This window comes from Oncorhynchus clarkii, chromosome 10 (genome assembly GCF_045791955.1).
Source record: "Oncorhynchus clarkii lewisi isolate Uvic-CL-2024 chromosome 10, UVic_Ocla_1.0, whole genome shotgun sequence".
In the NCBI taxonomy this organism is placed as follows: domain Eukaryota; kingdom Metazoa; phylum Chordata; class Actinopteri; order Salmoniformes; family Salmonidae; genus Oncorhynchus; species Oncorhynchus clarkii.
The window spans coordinates 25740135-25762079 of NC_092156.1; the positions used below are offsets into that span (position 1 = coordinate 25740135).

Sequence of the window (21945 nt, forward strand, 5' to 3'; positions counted from 1 at the left end):
TATTGACTGACCTTCATGTCTTAAAGTAATGATGGACTGTCCTTTACATTTGCTTATTTGAGCTGTTCTTGCCATAATATGGACTTGGTATTTTATCAAATAGTGCTATTTTCTGTATACCACCCCTGCCTTGTCACAACACAACTGATTGGCTCAAATGCCTTAAGAAGGAAATCAATTCCGCAAATTAACTTTCAACAAGGCATAACTGATAATTGAAATGCATTCCAGGTGACTACCTCATGAAGCTGGTTGAGAGAATGCCAAGAGTGTGTAAAGCTGTCATCAAGGCAAAGGGTGGCTACTTGGAAGAATCTCAAATAGAAAATATATTTAGATTTTTTTTAACACTTTTTTTTGGTTACAACATGATTACATATGTATTATTTCATTAGTTCTGATGTCTTCACTATTATTCTACAACGTAGAAAATAGTAAAAATAAAGAAACCCTTGAATGAGTAGGTGTGTCCAAACTTTTGACTGGTACTGTAGTTGTAAAAGTTTTAAAGAATTTGAAGTTAGAATAGCCTGAACATGTGAAAGTCAGTGGTAGTGTCTGCAGTAGTTGACTGGTTATAGTTTAAACGATTGATTGGTTGGTTTAAATGACAGGATAGCCTGAACATGTGAAAGATGGTTTGGTGTTTCTAGCTGGAATGGTTCAAGAGTTACAATATTTTTTTTCCTAATTTATCCTAGATCGATAGAGCTAGGGTCACCATATTTGATGACAAACAACGTATATATTTCCTCTACCATTAGCAACTGTAATTTAATTTATAGGGTAAATGAGTTTAAATTAAATAGACCAAAAACAAAACTACCGCAACCTTACTTTTGTACCTGCCGGTTGGGTGGGAGTAACACAGCCTTGGGATGGGAGTAACAGCTGGTGAGAAGTGCTCATTACTTTCAACAAATCAGCCATCATTTCATGTTCGTGTCAATTTGAATAATTAATGCTATAGGTTAACCAAATTAAACATGCGTCAACATTGCAATATTTTGCCTTACAATATTAATTGGACTAAGATGGATCACATAATAGCTATATTAACCGTAATTTTCTCATCTCACTTTAGTGGGAATGTAGTAGGAAATGTTGTTCAACATTTTCAATGAGTTCATGCTTAGCCCTAGCAATCAGGTGAGCTCCAGCTGTCATTGTCATGCGCACTCGTCCTGTCTTGATAGAATAAACATATTTATTCTCGTCACAAACGGCAACTCATCATGTTTGTCACCTTTTCATGGCTTGACATAAGGTAATTGACCACCGGAATCATGAAAATAATTATAAACCGGGTGGTTCGAGACCTGAATGCTGATTGGCTGACAGCTGTGGTATATCGGACCTTATACCACAGGTAAGACAAAACATTTATTTGTACTGCTCTAATTACGTTGGTAACCAGTTTATAATAGCAATAAGGCACCTATGGGTTTGTGATATATGGCCAATATAGCACGGCTAAGGGCTGTGTCAAGACATTACGTTGTGCATACCAACAGCCTTTAGCTGTGGTATTTTGGCCATATACCTCACCTCTTCAGGCCTTACTGCTTAAATACATTTTAACCACGAAGATGTCAATAAAAGCTTCTGTGAGAAGCTGATCCATCAAGTCAATTGATTAAGGCATAATGCTAATGATGTTATAACTTTCATACATTGTCACTTGTTGATATTTTGCTAACATTATAAAAGCTATATCAATTAGAAGAGACAATGGGCTGTGCTTTAATGTTTTGTTTTATTCCAGGTCATCAGTTTACATTGTTACTTTTGTCCCACCCGTCTCTCTTGTAACTTCTCTCAGGCTAACACCCAAGACTATCTAGCATAATACTTGAAACCTATGCAGTCACTAGATGGGTTACAAAATGACATATGTTTGGAACCTTAAACAACTAAACACAACTCTCAACTGAAAAACACTTCCAGGCCCGTTTTTTTAAAACATATTGTTGCTCAGTGGTTCCCAAACTTTTTATAGTCCTGTACCCCTTCAAACATTCAACCTCCAGCTGCGTACCCCCTCCAGCACCAGGGTCATTGTATAATGCAGAAAATACACGAGAGTTCAGGGGCCTTGCTTTAAAAAAGTTAACCATTTTCATTGTCGTGTCCAGAATGTCTTTCAAGCTGTCAGGCATTCTGTTGGCAGCAAGAGCCTCTCGGTGGATGCTCCAAGTGGTGTTGGGAGCAACTGCTTGCACGTGCGTTACCACTCCACTATGTCTCCCTGTCATGGCTTTTGCGCCATCAGTACAGATACCAACACATCTTGACCAACAAAGTACATTTGATGTCACAAAGCTGTCCAGTACTTTAAAAAAATCCTCTAATGTTGTCCTGGTTTCCAGTGGTTTGCAGAAGAGGATGTTTTCCTTAATTGTCCCCTCACAAACGTAACGGACATGTGGCAGGCCTGGCACAGCTCCTGTTATGTCTGTTGACTCATCCAGCTGTAACGCATATAATTCACTGGCTTGCATGCAAAGCAGTAATTGTTTCAAAGCATCTCCTGCCATGTTACTGATGCGTTGTGAAACAGTGTTTGATGAAGGCATTGTTTGTATAGTTTTTTGGGCCTTTTCCACCAGCATTGTCCCAGCCATATCCGCGGCAGCAGGAAAAATTAAGTCCTCCACAATAGTAAGGGGCTTGCCTGTCCTAGCCACTAGGTAGCTCACCATAAGACGCTTCTAAACCCTTCTTATCTGTATCTGTATCTGTTGCTTTTGTAACAGTGTAGCTTCCGTCCCTCTCCTCTCCCCTACCTGGGCTCGAACCAGAGACCCTCTGCACACATCGACAACAACCACCCTCGAAGCATCGTTACCCATCGCGCCACAAAAGCCACGGCTCTTGCAGAGCAAGGGGAACAACTACTTCAAGGTCTCAGAGCGAGTGACGTCACCGATTTAAAACGCTATTAGAGCACACCACCGCTAACTAGATAGCCATTTCACATCGGTTACACTCACCCCCCTTTTGACCTCTTTCTTTTCCAAAGGCAACCAGTGATCCGGGTCAACAGTATCAATGTAACAGTATTGCTTCCGTCCCTCTCCTCGCCCCAACCTGGGCTCAAACCAGGGACCCTCTGCACACATCAACCACAGCCACGCTGGAAGCATCGTTACCCATCGCGCCACAAAAGTCAACTACTTCAAGGTTTCAGAGCAAGTAACGTCACCGATTGAAACGCTATTAGCGCGCACCACCGCTAACTAGCTAGCCATTTCACATCGGTTACACTTTTATACATGTCTTACTACTCAAAAGTCGTCTTTATTCTCGCTCAAACTCCTGTGGCTTATTTTTCAAATTGTCATGTTTTGTTTCTAAATGTCTGCGCAAGAGTGAAGGTTTCCGCGAGAGAGTAACGGTTAATGTGATTGGATGTTAATTATTTGACTAAGCTACAGGTAGTTGACATTGTGTTGTTATTTCGCTGAACAATAGATGATTTAATTTTATTTTTTGACAGTGAAACGAGGTTACCTACTCAGGCGAGAAAAAAAATCACCCAAATATATAGCCCTGTTGGAAAATATAAATGTACTGTTTGAATTTTTAATTGTCAATCATATTTTTCTTTGGCGTATCCCCGATGGGGGTACCCCTGGGGGGTACTCGCAATGCCATAAACAGTAGGTGGCGAAAATACACCTTATGAGTGTACATTTCCAATAAACCTTGAAGAAGGGCTCCAGATTTTGTCAAGATAACATCAAAAGTATACATTTTTTTGCATTTGAACTCTAACCCTTTTCCTAACCTTAACCTAATTCTCCTAACCTGCCGTGTAAAATTTAATCTGACTTTCATTTGACAAAAGCTGGATGCCTTCTAGTCATGACCTATGGGGGTGCCACAGGGTTCAATTCTCGGGCCGACTCTTTTTTTCTGTATATATCAATGATGTTGCTCTTGCTGCGGGCGATTCCCTGATCCACCTCTACGCAGACGACACCATTCTGTATACTTCTGGCCCTTCCTTGGACACTGTGCTATCTAACCTCCAATCGAGCTTCAATGCCTTGCAACACTCATTCCGTGGCCTCCAACTGCTCTTAAACGCTAGTAAAACCAAATGCATGCTTTTCAATCGTTCGCTGCCTGCACCCGAACGCCCGGCATCACCACCCTGGATGGTTCCGACCTAGAATATGTGGACATCTATAAGTACCTAGGTGTCTGGCTAGACTGTAAACTCCCCTTCCAGACTCATATCAAACATCTCCAATCCAAAATCAAATCTAGAATCGGCTTTCTATTTCGCAACAAAGCCTCCTTCACTCACGCCGCCAAACTTACCCTAGTAAAACTGGCTATCCTACCGATCCTCGACTTCGGCGATGTCATCTACAAAATAGCTTCCAATACTCTACTCGGCAAACTGGATGCATTTTATCACAGTGCCATCCGCTATGTTACTAAAGCACCTTATACCACCCACCACTGCGACCTGTATGCTCTAGTCGGCTGGCCCTCGCTACATATTCATCGCCAGACCCACTGGCTCCAGGTCATCTACAAGTCCATGCTAGGTAAAGCTCCGCCTTATCTCAGTTCACTGGTCACGATGGCAACACCCACCCGTAGCACGCGCTCCAGCAGGTGTATCTCACTGATCATCCCTAAAGCCAACACCTCATTTGGCCGCCTTTCCTTCCAGTTCTCTGCTGCCTGTGACTGGAACAAATTGCAAAAATCGCTGAAGTTGGAGACTTTTATCTCCCTCACCAACTTTAAACATCTGCTATCTGAGCAGCTAACCGATCGCTGCAGCTGTACATAGTCTATCGGTAAATAGCCCACCCAATTTACCTACCTCATCCCCATACTGTTTTTATTTATTTACTTTTCTGCTCTTTGGCACACCAGTATCTCTACCTGCACATGACCATCTGATCATTTATCACTCCAGTGTTAATCTGCTAAATTGTAATTATTCGCCTACCTCCTCATGCCTTTTGCACACAATGTATATAGACTTTTTTTTTTTTTACATTTCTACTGTGTTATTGACTGGTTACTCCATGTGTAACTCTGTGTTGCTGTCTGTTCACACTGCTATGCTTTATCTTGGCCAGGTCGCAGTTGTAAATGAGAACTTGTTCAACTAGCCTACCTGGTTAAATAAAGGTGAAATAAAATAAAAAAATATCTTGTTACATTTATAATTGATGGCTTACTGGCCAATTAGATGAGAGCTCTATGCTTATATTGTTTGCAAGCTGGTTTGAGTGTCAGACAGAATTGACCATCTTCCCACGCCAACTGTACAAAAGGCTGTGAAGTATTTGTAGTTAATCATATTAGTAATCTTAGTTCATCATATCAGAGCCATAGCTCCGCCCACCGCTGAAGTGGAGCAGAGCATGCTGGCCGATCTCCAGCTCAGAGAAGAAGATCAGCTCGAGAGAAGTCAAGTGAGTAAAAGTTCCATCCACCCTTGTTTTCCCATCAGTTAGCTTTCATTGTTAGCCAAGGCCAGTGTGAGTCCTTGTTGATATACCCCCCCCCCCCCCCCCCACACACACACACACATACTTTGGTTGAAGCAAGTTGCCAGACCACTAAGTGCCTTAGTTTGACTAGTGCGCTATATACACAACAAAGTCCACCTTCTTCACTATTAGCATGTCGGGATCCTTCTCCTGCATGGCATTCACTGCAGACTGTGGGACATCCACTACCATGTCCTCTACTCACTCCTTCAGCTATTTTCACTGCTGGATGGCCCTGATCCTAGCTACTGCAACCTCCTTCATCCATACAGGGCACTACGGGAACGTGATTCCCATCACAACATGCTTCATCTGACTCAACTCCTACATATTTATTCTTTCAACAAACACTTGCCACATGTCCAAACTTTTTCCAATTGTAACACTGCAGCGGCTTCTGTACATACGGTCTCACCACATATCTCACATACCCAGGTTTTTACAATAGTTGGGAGAACCACTTCATCAAATGACAGTAAAACCGATTCTTTGCGTCCTTCATTCAATTCAAGGAAAGTGCGTCTACCACTCCTGGAATGTTATCCCCAAACCACACAGCCTCTATGTCCAACAAGACACCAGAGATGACACCTTTTAATCGGTGCCCTACTCTGAAAAGCATAGCTTTCCACATCATATGTCGACATGTTGAGCCACAGAGCGTTCTTCTTTCGACACACACACGAAATCAACATCATACCGCTACTGTCCTGGTCACTCTGACCAATCCCACTTTACCCAACTCGTCCTTCACCATCTTCGAGACCGCAAACTGGTCACCCAAAAAACAACCCTTGCTCATGAATAGACTCTCCAACCATAAACTGCTGTTAATTTCTAACTTTAGCCATTTTTACTCCACTCTTCTTCACCAACTGTACTGGGCCAATAGAATCACACAATACTTCCACCATTGCTCCTCTAGTCATCCCCCGGACTCCCTCGCTCTTTGCTGTGAAAGATGCGAGTTTGTCATCTCGAAATAGCCCCCGTATTTTTGTCTGTTTGCTTCACCAATTTTCTCAATTTCGTCCGCAAATCTTGAACCCCTCTAGCCATACCCTGATATATACAGTGGCGAACCAACCGAACACTTTTTCGCGGCAAGGAATTCCTATGACCCGCCCCTTTCAAACGAACATTTGATTGGCAGTATTTTCTGTGTCATTGGTCTGAGACTGGAATTTATTCCTTTGAATAATAGTCGTCATGGTAACGTTCGTATTCAGCCTCCATTTTGTTAGCCACTTTCCTTTTCCCAAAAAAATGTTTTACCTTCCCGACAGAATAGTAAATTCACTAATCATAGCAATAACAGAAATGGATTCAAATAATCCATAAAGGGTTGGTTATAACGTAGCGGCTGTGCTACAACGGCGTTAAATGAGTACGTTGGGCTGTAGTTTGTCTGCCCGGCCGGTTCGATGCAAAGGTTTGGGAACACGCGCCATTTTGTGAAATATACACAAAAAAGCCTTAAAGAGAACAGGGTCTTCAGGGTTGTAGTCGTCAATTTTAATCATGATTTGGAAGTAATGCTGCTCTCGTTACAATTAATGTCTCGAACAGCTAACAGTATACATGCCTAGCTGCATCGAAATGTTGGTTTCCCCATGGTCAGATCGAATACGTTTCCGCCGTTGACCGCGTTGGCGAGTTGACTGAGAGGCGCTGTTGATTTGGAAAAATAATTGACATCTATTCAGAGGCGTGAGGGTTGTACGTTGGGAAATCTGGGGGGCTCCAATGGAGAAGAGACTGTATCGCCGTAAGGCATTGGGGATTGTAAATTAGGATATGTTTCTGGAATAGGAAGACTGACAGGCAGCGACCAAGGTATGTTTGCGCTGTAACTTTGACTAGCCAGTCACATTGCTATCATTGGAAACAGACACAGCAAGCTAGCCAGCTGACGTTACAGCTAGCTCTAGCGCCAAATAAGATAGCTAGCTAACGTTAACTGGTAAACGGTCTAACCAACGTTATAGAATGTTCACTCTTGGTTGGAAAACGTGCACCCCCATATACATGTAACAATTAACATTAGGCTTATGTATCGTTAATCACATTGCTAGCTCGCTAACTGTTTAAGCCATGCTATGCTGGTGTAGTTGGTTAGCTATGTCACTTTCCATTGCCACAGTTAACAAGTTAGATAACGTTAGAAACCTAGCCTTAATCCATCCCAGTAACGTTAGGTCAGCTAGCTAACGTGTTAACTACTTCAATTCAGCTGGCTAACTTGGATAGTTAGCTAAATGTGTGAACTTAGCGTAGCAGCTACAAATGTCATTCCGTGGAAGGAAGTATTGCTAGAGTACGTTTAATTAGTTAACTGACCTAACTTTAGCTTGTTAAAAAGCAAAGGACTTTGATTTTAAGTTAGCTATCTACGTGTGTGCCACACTTCTAGCACTCCTGCTAACGTTACTAGCTACCTAACGTTACTGCTTGTTAGCACATAATTCAACGTAGCTAAGCTAGCTAACATTAACCGGTCTTGTAGTTAAGTAATACAATTGACAAGGTAACGTAAACTAGCTACAAATACACCTCAGGCACATGGGTTCAATAGAGTCCATCTCAATCATACGTTGCCTTCCAGCTAGCCTGGTTTGTAAGTAAACATACTAGCCAGCTGGTTAACTTGACAAGTTGTCAGTTGCCACAGAGATGCGGGCATGGATTGATGGCAAGCTAGACATAAGGATGGAGTTTAGCCACTTCAACGCATTCTATCTTGATACTGCGTTATCAACTAGATAACGTATTTAACTTGGCCTGTAACGTTAGTTAATGCTAACTAGAAAGATAGCGAATGTTCATCCGGTCCCTCGATAGCTCAAGTTTGCGTCCTTGGCCTCCCAACCGCTTGAAGTTTTCTAGCTAGTATAGATGGGAACCGCATAGGTTCACTTTGCATTTTTATTTTTTATTAACAGCCACAAGGTCATTACTGGGTATGTTCATAAATACAGTTGAATGCTACTGTGACTAAGTGTATCCTGTGTTTTTTTTTGTTTTTTTTTCTCGCCTTTATTTAATTAACCAGGTAGGCAAGTTGAGAACAAGTTCTCATTTACAATTGGGACCTGGCCAAGATAAAGTAAAGCGGTTTGAAACATACAACAACACAGGTTTACACGTGATGTAAAACAAACATACAGTCAGTAGAAAATAAGTCTATATACAATGTGAGCAAATGAGGTGAGAAGGGAGGTAAAGGCAAAAAAAAGGCCATGGTGGCAAATTAAATACGATATAGCAAGTAAAACACTGGAATGGTAGATTTGCAGTGGAAGAATGTGCAAAGTAGAGATAGACATAATGGGGTGCAAAGGAGCAAAATAAATAAATACAGTAGGGGAAGAGGTAGTTGTTTGGGCTAAATTATAGATGGGCTATGTACAGGTGCAGTAATATGTGAGCTGCTCTGACAGCTGGTGCTTAAAGCTAGTGAGGGAGATAAATGTTTCCATTTTCAGAGATTTTTGTAGTTCGTTCCAGTCATTGGCAGCAGAGAACTGGAAGGAGTGGCGGCCAAAGGAGGAATTGGCTTTGGGGGTGGCCAGAGAGATATAACTGCTGGAGCTCGTGCTGCAGGTGGGTGCTGCTATGGTGACCAGCGAACTGTGATAAGGGGGAACTTTACCTAGCAGTGTCTTGTAGATGACCTGGAGCCAGTGGGTTTGGCGATGAGTATGAAGCAAGGGCCAGCCAATGAGAGCGTACAGGTCGCAGTGGTGGGTAGTATATGGGGCTTTGGTGACAAACTGGATGGCACTGTGATAGACTGCATTCAATTTATTGAGTAGGGTATTGGAGGCTATGTTGTAAATGACATCGCAAAAGTCGAGGATCGGTAGGATGGTCAGTTTTGCGAGGGTATGTTTGGCAGCATGAGTGAAGGATGCTTTGTTGCAAAATAGGAAGCCAATTCTAGATTTAACTTTTTGAGATGTTTGATGTGAGTCTGGAATGAGAGTTTACAGTCTAACCAGACACCTAGGTATTTGAAGTTATCCACATATTCTAAGTCAGAACCGTCCAGAGTAGTGATGCTGGACGGACGGGCAGGTGCAGGCAGTCGTCTGGAGGGTTGTTAACACAGTGTCCAAAGAGGGGCCAGAAGTATACAGAATGGTGTCGTCTGCGTAGAGGTGGTTCAGAGACTCACCCACAGCAAGAGCGACATCATTGATGTATACAGAGAAGAGAGTTGGCCCAAGAATTGAACCCTGTGGCACCCCCATAGAGACTGCCAGAGGCCCGGACAACAGGCCCTCCGATTTGACACACTGAACTCTATCAAAGAAGTAGTTGGTAAACCAGGCGAGGCAATCATTTGAGAAACCAGGGCTATTGCGTCTGCCAATGAGGATGTGGTGATTGACAGAGTCGAAAGACTTGGCCAGGTCAATGAATACGGCTGCACAGTATTCTTTCTTATCGATGGCGGTTATGATATTGTTTAGGACCTTGAGCGTGGCTGTGGTGCACCCATGACCAGCTCTGAAACCGGATTGCATAGCGGAGAAGGTGCGGTGGGATTCGAAATTGTTGGTGATCTGTTTGTTGACTTGGCTTTCGAAGACCTTAGAAAGGCAGGGTAGGATAGATTATAGGTCTGTAGCAGTTTGGGTCAAGAGTGTCTCCCCTTTGAAGAGGGGGATGACCTTAGCTGCTTTTCAGTCTTTGGGAATCTCAGACGACATGAGAGGTTGAACAGGCTAGTAATAGGGGTTGCAACAATTTCGGCAGATCATTTTAGAAAGAAAGGGTCCAGACTGTCTAGCCCAGCAATTTGTAGGGGTCCAGATTTTGCAGCTCTTTCAGAACATCAGCTGACTGGATTTGGGCGAAGGAGAAATGGGGAAGGCTTGGGCGAGTTGCTGTGGGGGGGTGCAGTGCTGTTGACCGTGGTAAGGGTTGCCAGGTGGAAAGCATGGCCAGCCATAGAAAAATGCTTATTGAAATGTTCAATTATAGTGGATTTATCAGTGGATGACGAGTTTCCTATCCTCGGTGCAGTAGGCAGCTGGGAGGAGGTGCTCTTATTCTCCATGGACTTTACAGTGTCCCAGAACTTTTTTGAGTTTGTGTTGCAGGAAGCAAATTTCCGTTTGAAAAAGCTAGCCTTAGCTTTTCTAACTGCCTGTGTATATTGGTTTCTAGCTTCCCTGAAAAGTTGCATATCACAAAAAATATCCTGTGCAGAATGCCACAGGATGTTTTTGTGTTGTTTAAGGGCAGTCAGGTCTGGAGAGAACCAAGGGCTATATCTGTTCCTGATTCACAATTTCTTGAATGGGGCATGCTTATTTAAGATGGTGAGGAAGGCTTTTAAAAAAAAAAAAAAAAAAAAAAAAACGTTATCCTCTACTGACGGGATGTAGTCAATATCCTTCCAGGATACCCGGGCCAGGTCTATTAGAAAGGCCTGCTCGCTGAAGTGTTTCAGGGAGCGTTTGACAGTGATGAGTGGAGGTCGTTTGACCGCTGACCCATTACGGATGCAGGCAATGATCGCTGAGATCTTGGTTGAAAACAGCAGAGGTGTATTTAGAGGGCAAGTTGGTTAGGATGATATCTATGAGGGTGCCCGTGTTTATGGCTTTGGGGTGGTACCTGGTAGGTTCATTGATAATTTGTGGGAGATTGAGGGCATCAAGCTTAGATTGTAGGATGGCTGGGGTGTTAAGCATGTCCCAGTTTAGGTCACCTAACAGAATGATCTCTGAAGATAGATGGGAGGCAATCAGTTCACATATGGTGTCCAGAGCACAGCTCGGGGCAGAGGGTGGTCTATAGCAGGCGGCAACGATGAGAGACATGTCTTTAGAGGTGGATTTTTAAAAGTAGAAGTTCATATTGTTTGGGTACAGACCTGGATAGTAGGACAGAACTCTGTAGGCTATCTCTGCTGTTGATTGCAACACCGCCCTCTTTGGCTTTTCTGTCTTGTCTGAAAATGTCGCCAGAGGAGGAGTAGGATAAGGGTATGGCTAAAAGCTACGATAATTGGTCGTCTAGGACGTCCGGAACAGAGAGTAAAAGGGGCAGGTTTCTGGGGGCGATAAAATAGCTTCAAGGTATAATGTACAGACAAAGGTATGGTAGGATATGAATACAGTGGAGGTAAACCTAGGCATTGAGTGATGATGAGAGCGATATTGTCTCTATAAACATAATTGAAACCAGGTGATGTCATCGCATGTGTGGGTGGTGGAACTGGAAGTTTGGATAAGGTAGCAGGGCTAGAGGCTCTACAGTGAAATAAGCCAATAAACACTAACCAGAACAGCAATGGACAAGGCATATTGACATTAAGGAGATGCATGCTTAGCCAAGTGATCATAAGGGTCCAGTGAGTAGTGAGGTTGGTTGGGGTCACGGCGATTCAGACAGCTAGCCGGGCCATCAGTAGCAAGCTGGCAGAAGATGGATGTCTGTTTTTAACCACCTCGTGTGTTTCCGTCGGTAGATTGGTGTGGTTCCGTGTGGTAGAGGGGACCAGTCCAATTGGCAAAATAGTTATAGTCGCCCAAGAGAACTTTCCGATAGACCTATTCAGATAGCAGCCGATAAGACCGCTAACGATTAGCTGGCCGCAGATGGGCGTTCAGGTTACGTCGCGACGGAGGGGCCAGTTGGATAACTCCTTCGAGCAGATAACGTCGGTAGTCCATTCGTGAAGGCCCGGTGGGGCTCCGCATCAGCAGTAAAATGGGTCCGGATAGGTGATTGTAGCCCAGGAGTGGCTGATGGAACTCTTCAGCTGGCTAGCTCCGGAATAATTGATGTTTGCTCTGGGACTGACGTTAGCCAATAGTCACTCGGATAGCAGCTAGCTAGCTGCAAGATCCAGGTGTAAATGTCCAGAGCTTGCGGTAGAAATCCGGGGATATGGAGAAAAAAAATAGGTCCGGTATGCTCTGGTCTGAGTCGCGTTGTACAAAACTGCCGATAGCTTTTCGAGCTAAAGGATGGCTGATCACCTCCAACTGTGGTTAGCTGACTCCTAACGTTAGCCAGTGAACTTGCTAACTTCTGACTAGCTTCTGTTGTGGATTTCAGATTTGAGGTGAATAATAAATATATATAATTTTTTTGTGAGGTGGGTTGCAGGAGAGTGTTTTGAAGTTGAGTTTTTAGAAGAAAAAAATATATAAAAAATGGAGTTGGCTAGCAAAGTTTGATAGTTAGCTAACACGTTGACCCTAGTCAAGTGTAATAATGGCCATTGTTGGTAGGCACTGACTTGGCTATTACTAATTGAAATTGAATGAGGAATTTCGTAGCTGACACGAATAGTTGAATGGAAGTTCCACATCACAAAATGAACATTACACAATTGATGTCAAAAATATACACTGACTGAAGCAGCAAGTTCAGTAGGGAAAACTAAACAAACCTCGCATTACTAATTTGAGGAGAACTCAGAAGAGGTAGCCCACCTCTGCGCTCATGCAAGTAGGCATACCCATGACTTTGTACATTTAAATTTGTACAAAGCCTGTACTAGTATGTTTTTGATGAGTCAAATACGTTTTTTATTTTGTTTTTGTAGAGAGCTTAATGGCTTTTATTATAAATCAGAAATTGGAACGATTTTAGGAGAATTTAACTTCAGTCAATTCCTCCTCTTCAAAGGTCTTGGAGAAGGCCCATATTTTACAGGCCAGACCATGATGAACAGTCAACTGATGTAGTAGCACCTGTTCACCATGACGTTTTCCATTCCTAGTCATTCCTTTAATTCCTTGGTAACTTAGGTCTAATATAACAGATACAAGAGTATTGCACAGCAAGAGCAAAGCACCTCTTTGAATACACCTCATGGTATGGATGGTCTCAGGTTGGCCTTTGTTTGAAGTTTAACTGGTGGGTCAATCAGTTATCTTGTGATGCTATAGGCTAATTTTATCTAAAGGTGCTTCTGGTTCATTCATGGCATGGTTAGTTTCTTGGAAACAGAATGACCTCAGGGACACATTCTCTAACTATCTAGGCTACTTATAGAACCATTCTATGCTGAGTGTACTTTACAGTAAACATTTACATTCTCCCTGCCTTTGACTTCATTCACAGACACACACTCCTCAAGTTATTTATAGGGTCATCTGTGTCCCAAGATTACTACCAGTAATTTCTATGTTGTTTCATATTTGACTGTGTATGGGTGATATCCGTGAAAGTAAAAACAGTTATTTTCAATAACACGAGTGTAATAAATAGATTAGCTGACATCACAAACTATTTGTGCGCTTCCATGGGCAGAAGTCAGCATGTTGCTATTCTGGATGGCCAGATTACTAGCAAGATTGACAAACTGTCATGTAGAGAATCGTAAATGGCTCATTTCAGCTTGTTTCATCTTGTTCATGATACCATGTCTTGTTTTTGAGGTGGTTTGATGGATTTCATATCAATGTTAAAATTTGCTAGCTAGCTAACCAACAACTGTAAGTATGTATTTGAGACAAGTGCTCAGTGTGTAATTATAAACTTTTTTTTTTAACATTGGAGACTAAATATGGCTTGTCAACAATATAAGCCAACCCTGTCTGTTTTGCCCCATAGTTGCACTTGGGTTGGTTGTTGCTAAACAACCAACCAATTATGAACATTACATTGAACATTAATGAGAATGGCTTGTGCACTTACACATATAATTTATTAAACCTTTATAGCTCTTTTCATTAGACAGAATCTAAAAGTGCTTGTAAAGCAAAATAAATAATTTAAGTCTATCGACTACAACATTAGCTAGATGAAGTCTGTTTGAGTGGTTCTTCTACCCAGGTCACACGTGTGCATGTAAACGGATGTTGCTGCAGCAATGTTGGAATGGTTTTAAAATGTATCTAGGTTTAATCTTTATTTGCTCCATATCATGATCGGTTGAGGTTCCATGACTATTTGATCGAATGTCTATTTTTAAATAGAATTGTATACTTTTCTCAAGTCCTCTCTTAGCCCTGTAATTGACCCCATGTCAAGTCCTGCCCTCCTTACCTCCTGTTTCTACCCAGTTCAACATTTTCTCATTTAGCTCAATCCCCAATTCAAACCAATTGAGAAATATCCTCGGATCTCAAACTGTGTTTTTAATACACAATGAAATTTAACAGACTGCCCTTTGCTAATTAGGAGATTCTGGTATGTTGTGGTAGACTGTCATTGAAATCACTTCACTACTTTTCTAGTAAAACATCAGTGATTCATATTTTCTGCAAACATTCTGAAGAAGTAGCCTACGGTAAGGGAATAAGCCATTGTTTTGTGTAGCCAGTTAGCATGAGGAAACAGTCATGTATAAAGGCTTTCACAAAAAAACGTCCCTATTAAATGTTGACTACAAAGTAGGCCTACTTGGCAAAATTATCATGATGACTTGTATCAATCTCATGGGCATTTGTTTTGCAAACTCACCTATCACGTGCACTACAGAATAGAGGTCGACCGATTATGATTTTTCAACGTCGATACCGATTATTGGAGGACCAAAAAGGCCCATACCGATTAATCGGCAGATTTATTTAAATAAATAAAAATGTAAAACAAATAATAATTTTAAAAAATAAGTATATATATTTTTATTTGATTTTTAATTTTTAAACAAACATTTAAAAAAATAAATAAATCGGCCGATTAATCGGTATGGGCTTTTTTGGTCTTCCAATAATCGGTATCGACGTTGAAAAATCATAATCGGTCGACCTCTATTCTGTAGTGCACATGATGGGTGAGTTTGCGAAACAAATATATTTATTCATTTATATTTTATTTATTTATTTATTATTAATAAAATATATATATTTATTATTAATAAAATATAAATATATTAATAATAAAATATATATATATTAATAATAAAATATATATATATATATATATATATATATATGAAAATATATATATATACACATTTTTACATTTAAAATAATTTATTTGTAACATCAATACTGAATAAAAAATTATGTTAACTTAATATAATACATCAATAAAATCAATTTAGCCTTAAATAAATGAAACATGTTCAATTTGGTTTAAATAATGCAAAAACAAAGTGTTGGAGAAGTAAAAGTGCAATATGTGCCATGTAAAAAAGCTAACGTTTGAGTTCCTTGCTCAGAACATGAGAACATATGAAATTTGGTGGTTCCTTTTAACATGAGACTTCAATATTCCAAGGTAAGAGGTTTTAGGTTGTAGTTAATATAGTATTTATAGGACTATTTCTCTCTATACCATTTGTATTTCATATACCTTTGACTATTGGATGTTCTTATAGGCACTATAGTATTGCCAGTGTAACAGTATAGCTTCCGTCCCTCTCCTTGCCCCTACCTGGGCTCGAACCAGGAACACATCGACAACAGCCACACTCGAAGCAGCGCTACCCATCGCTCCACAAAAGCTGCGGCCCTTGCAGAGCAAGGGGAATAACTACTCCAAGTCTCAGTGAGTGACGTTTGAAACACTATTAGCGCACGCCCAGCCAACTAGCCAGCCATTTCACATCGGTTACACAAGCCATTATTTAGCTAAATATGCAGGCTTAAAAATATATACTTCTGTGTATTGATTTTAAGAAAGGCATTGGTGTTTATGGTTAGGTACAGTCGTCCAACGATTGTGCTTTTTTTCGCAAATGCGCTTTTGTTAAATCATCCCCCAGCGTTGCATCGATTATATGCAACGCAGGACACGCTAGATAAACTAGTAATATCATCAACCATTTGTAGTTATAACTAGTGATTATGATTGATTGTTTTTTACAAGGTAAGTTTAATGCTAGCTAGCAACTTACCTTGGTTTCTTACTGCATTCGCGTAACAGGCAGGCTCCTCGTGGAGTGCTATGAGAGGCAGGTGGTTAGTGTTGGACTAGTTAACTGTAAGGTTGCAAGATTGGATCCCCCGAGCTGACAAGGTGAAAATCTGTCGTCATTGAAAATAAGAATGTGTTCTTAACTGACTTGCCTAGTTAAATACAAGCATTTCGCTACACTCGCATTAACATCTGCTAACCATGTGTATGTGACAAATAAAATTTGATTTGATTTGAAATAAAGGTATAAAAAAAATCGGTGCCCAAAAATACAGATTTCCGATTGTTATGAAAACTTGAAATCGGTCTTAATTAATCGGCCATTCCGATTTATCGGTTGACCTCTACTCTACTGTCACCAATCACTCTGACAATGCAAATGTATTCCAAAATCTAATCAAACACTTCGTGAGAGCCCATGAGCTCATGTTGCTCAACATTTCTATAGGCTATGCAATTGCGGGAGGACTGAGTTATGGCCTCTAATAAAAAGAGGATCCCATCAGCTTCTATAGGCTAGGCCTACTATATTTATTTATTTCTCAACTTTCCTAATATTAACTTATGCCTGCAATCCCGATATCGGGATAAGTGTCATCAACAACCGCTGAATAGCATACATACATACAGTAAATATTACTATAAATATTTATGAAATCACAAGTGCAATATAGGAAAACACAGTTTAGCCTTTTGTTAATCCACCTGTCGTGTCAGATTTAGAAGTTATGCTTTACAGCGAAAGCAATCCAAGCGTTTGTGTAAGTTTATCGATCGCACGATAAAACATTAAGTACACTTAGCATCATGTAGCTCGGTCACGAAAATCAGAAAAGCAATCAAATTAATCGTTTACCTTTTGATCTTCGGATGTTTTTACTCACGAGACTCCCAGTTACACAAAGATTATTTTTTAGATCCAAAATACCTCCGTTTGTTTGTCGCGTTATGTTCAGAAATCCACAGGAAAGAGCGGTCACGACAACGCAGGTGAAAATTCCAAATAGTTTCCATAATGTCCACAGAAACATGTCAAACATTTTTTTATAATCAAACCTCAGGTTGTTTTAAAATATGTAATCGATAATATATCAACCGCAAATGTCTTTCACAGTAGGAGAGGGGAAAACAATGGCTGTCCAAATTCTGTTGTACGAGCGAAACTCATGTGACCACTTGACGCGATGTTATCGTTCTCTCATTTTTCAAAATAAAAGCCTGAAACTATGTCTGAAGACTGTTGACACCTTGAGGAAGCGATAGGAAAAGGAATCTGGTTCATATCCAGCAAAGGGAGGCTATGGAACATGGAGTTTTCAAAATAGAAGCCATTTCCTGTTTTGATTTTCCTCAGGGTTTTGCCTGCAATATCAGTTCTGTTATACTCACAGACAATATTTTGACAGTTTTGGAAACTTTAGAGGGTTTTATATCCAATACTAATAATAATATGCATATATTAGCAACTGAGACTGAGGAGCTGTCCGTTTACAATGGGCACCTTTTCATCCAAGCTACGCAATACTGCCCCTGCAGCCATAAAAAGTTAAGCACATTGCTTATATTTACAACTGGAGTATAGCCTACCTGGCTGGCATGAAAATAAACCATGGGGCAAAGCGTTCTCGATTCGTTATTTAAGTGCATAGATGACATGCGTTTTTTCCTCCGCTGCCCCTGTTTTGATACAGGTGCAGAATAATGGTCCATTCTAAATCATGTATTATTGAGTATATGTAAAGACAAGATTATATCAAGAATATTCTGATGGGTGACAATATTAGCCTATCACTTGTGAATTATATAGTATCACTTGTAAATGATGCCCAGCATAAAGTATTTTTGAAACTCATTCGAATCATAGTCACACACCTCATGTAGCTTAGCCCATAGGCCTATATGTTTTTTTAATAAGGTTTATATCACAACTAAAGTGGCCAAATAACTTCTTAAAATTAAGTACATTATTCCACTTTACAACTAGTGTAGAGCCTAACGTGTGTGTAAGCAGCGAGCGAGTTTCAAGTTTGGGGAAGAACATTTTCACCATAAAAATACACCTTTTATAATGAAGAATGCATTGCATGCATAATTACATTTGCGGTCACTTTTGATAATGGGATTTTCCTCTAATGGAACATTCACGCTTATAGTCTACTACCATGTGCGCATTCCTGCTCTTATAATGTGAAGAACTAGCCTAATAGTTTACCAAAATGTTAAGCTAAACGTTCTGATCTGTTGCGTCAGCCACATTGCATTATGTTTTTATGCTTGTTGTTGTATGTATTTGGGATCTATCGCATCCCACAACTGTCCCAGACTGTTTTGGAACATTACCTCGAGGCCGACAAGTGCATAGTAAAAGGGTCCAGGGAAATTTGCAAAATAGGTATTGTAGCCCAAGAAATTGGCTGATGGTCCTCTTCAGCTAGCAGTCCGATATGCTCTAGACAGCTAGCGGGCTGCGGATGGGCCTTCAGGGGACGTCGCGACGGAGGAGCCTGTTACCCGGAGGAGCCGGGTTACGTCGGTAGACCAGTCGTGGTGGAATCGGCGGGACTCTGTGTCAGCAGTAAAAGGGGTCCAGGCCAATTGGCAAAATATGTATTGTAGCCCAAGGAGTCGCTGATGGACCTCTTCAGCTAGCCGGGGGATGGGCCTAGCACAAGGCTATTTCCAGGCTCACTGGTGCGATGATTCAGGTGAAAGGGTTCAAAGCTTGGGGTAAGAAACCGGAGATGTGGAGAAAGAGCAGTCCGGTAAGCTCTGGGTTTTTTATTTTATTTTTTATTTAACTAGGCAAGTCAGTTAAGAACAAATTCTTATTTTCAATGACTGCCTAGGAACTGTGGGTTAACTGCCTGTTTAGGGCAGATTACGACAGATTTGTACCATGTCAGCTCAGGGATTTGAACTTGCAACCGTCCGGTTACTAGTCCAACGCTCTAACCACTAGGCTACCCTGTGCTGTGCAGACTGGCAGGAGTTGACCAGGCTAAGGTTAGCTGATGACCGCTAGCCGTGGCTTACTGACTGTTAGCTAGTAACTAGTTAGCTGGTTAGCTTCTGTTGGGAATTCTAAAGTATAGAAAATAGCAGATCCATACCACATTGGGTGAGGCGGGTTCCAGGAGAGTATGTTGAAACTGAGGTTAAAATATAAAAAAATATCTACGGAATATATACTAAGGAAAGAAATCTATTTATACACGGACACAACAAGTCGAAGACATCTGAACTGCTACGCCATCTTGGATAGGGATGGTTATCAGTATATATTTATTGTGCAGGCTGCTCTCCTACTTTAAATAAAATAATGGGAGGGGAAAAAATTTCCACGTTAGCTACCGCCGCCGACACGACCTTTAAACTTGCCATCGCTAGCACCTTAGAGGCTGCTGCCCCATATACATAGTCTTGAAATCACTGGCCACATGGAACACTAGTCACTTTAGTAATGAGTTATACAAAATATGTAACCATCTCATATATCTATATACTGTATTCTATTTTACTGTATTTTAGTCCACGTCGTTCCGACATTGCTCATCAAAATGTTTATATATAATTCCTTTACTTTTAGATTTGTGTGTATTGTTGCGAAATTGTTAGATGTTGCTGCACTGTTGGAGCTAGAAACACAAGCATTTCCCTACACCCACAATAAAGTCTGCTAAACGTGTGTGACCAATACAATTTGATTTGAATAGCCAGTAGAAAGCAGTTCGGCAGTCACATCAATACAGCACTGATTGCCGCCTTATCGACTCGTGCAGCCCAATCAGTCAAACAAAATCGGTCTTGAGTGGCATCAAATCTGCCCAATTAGCTTATTTGCATTCCATACACCAACTCCTTTTGACACACCCTTTCTCCCATCGCCATATTGGGCTGTGGCTACCCATACTTGACCAGGTTTGAGTCTTAAGGCTGTCATTTGTGTAATTATGATACCTCCTGTGATTTATGAGTCAATTAAAACTGACGTAGCTATAGTTTCAATTGACCTCTGGGGGACTGTTAGTCAACTCCACTTTAGTTGCCACTGATCTTCGGCACAGTTTTGAGGGAAAAGACATGGCCTCACTTTTTATTTTTTTGTTGTGAGAGTACACCTGCCTGTCAAGTAGAAATTGGTGTTCCAGTTTACTGTAATAGCAATTGTACATTTGCTGTCTCAGCCTGGTTGGATTTCCCAACCGCATACTCATGCGGTCTAGTAAAATCAACTAAGAGAGCGTTAAATTGTGCATTAAAAAGCTGATATGACTTCTGCGGAGATTGTATTGGCGCAGTCCAAAATGCTCCCCTCTATTAAAAAGAACAATAGCCTTAACTAAAAGTTAATAGGAAATTATTTCAAATGTGTACTCCTCAAATTAACTTCTATTGTATTATTTAAAAACGTTATTCATGATATATTGTCCAAAGGAAATAGCCTACATTGTGGTCTGGTATCAACTCTAGATTTTTTTTCTCTAAATATAATTTAATTCTAATTACCAAATTCATTTTTATCAGAAAATAAGCAAAAAGAATGTCATTCTTTCCCATCACAGTTGTGGTATTAGGCTCCACTCCCTTATCTTAGGCTGGAAGTTTGTTAGAGCTCTGTTCTTGCAGATACTGGCTCCAGGTTTTAATATACTGCATACATTTCGTTCAGCAAATAATGTGTTAAAAACAGCTTGGAAATGTGACAGTGAAATTTAATTTCTTGTTCATTACTTGTTTTCTATTGGACAATAGAGTGGAGCTCTGCCCTGGCAACAAATGTAGGTTATTTGTCTTATTTGCATACTGTCTTCTGATTGGGCAAGCCAGAGATAGCACACGCCAATCGCACATTCTTCCTGGTGGTAGGCTATGCTAATTAGGTACTGTTGCTGGGGTTCAGAAGGGTGGTTACTCTGTGATTCTGCTACGTTGTGTTGTCTAATGAAAGATGTTGATAAATGAGTACTTAATGATCTGCAGAATTCCCGTTCACTGTGGGCAGACTGAGATTTCAAAATAGAACTGAGAAGATTTGATTACAGGGGTATAGCCTTGTTTTCACTGCTTGTTTGAATCCGTCAAGTAAAACAACTGATGCAACTGGAATGTCTATTTTAGCTACTACTACTTATTCACCTTATTCCATTTTAAAATAATGCAGTTAGGAATTGCCCGTTTAGAATATGTTGTGTAAATACGACCATAGATAATCTGCAAGTGGAATTTTTTGGTGTGTGGATCATTTACACAAGTTGTCATTTTTGATTGCCAGATGCATGTGTACATGCCTTTTTTTTGTTTTGAATTATACATGTATTTACATGTGATCAGACATTAGATTTATACTATGTGTGAATGATTTTAGTAGACAGCTGATCAAGTGTGCTTAGTCAAAAGCACCAATATTATTTTGGAGAACGTGCCAAACCACAGAATTCTCCTAAAAGTAACCTGTGAATAAATGACTGAATTGGTTAAATATTTTTTAGGTGCCTTTTGATCATATAAAAAAAAAAGTATTGCTGTGATTTGTGTGTAATGTATTTTTGCTTCAACTCAAGATTTTTTTAAAGCTATGGTCCTT

General features: G+C 40.7%; 1 protein-coding gene across 2 annotated transcripts in view; it reads left to right on the forward strand.

Annotated features, from left to right (window-relative positions):
- Positions 1-7171: 7171 nt before the first annotated feature.
- The window catches only part of LOC139418181 (dual specificity tyrosine-phosphorylation-regulated kinase 1A-like), a 32100-nt gene continuing 17326 nt past the window's right edge, over positions 7172-21945 (forward strand). For both annotated transcript variants that reach the window (XM_071167437.1, XM_071167438.1), the window contains exon 1: positions 7172-7361. The gene's annotated coding sequence lies outside the window, so the exon portion shown is untranslated. The remainder of the gene's footprint in view (positions 7362-21945) is intronic.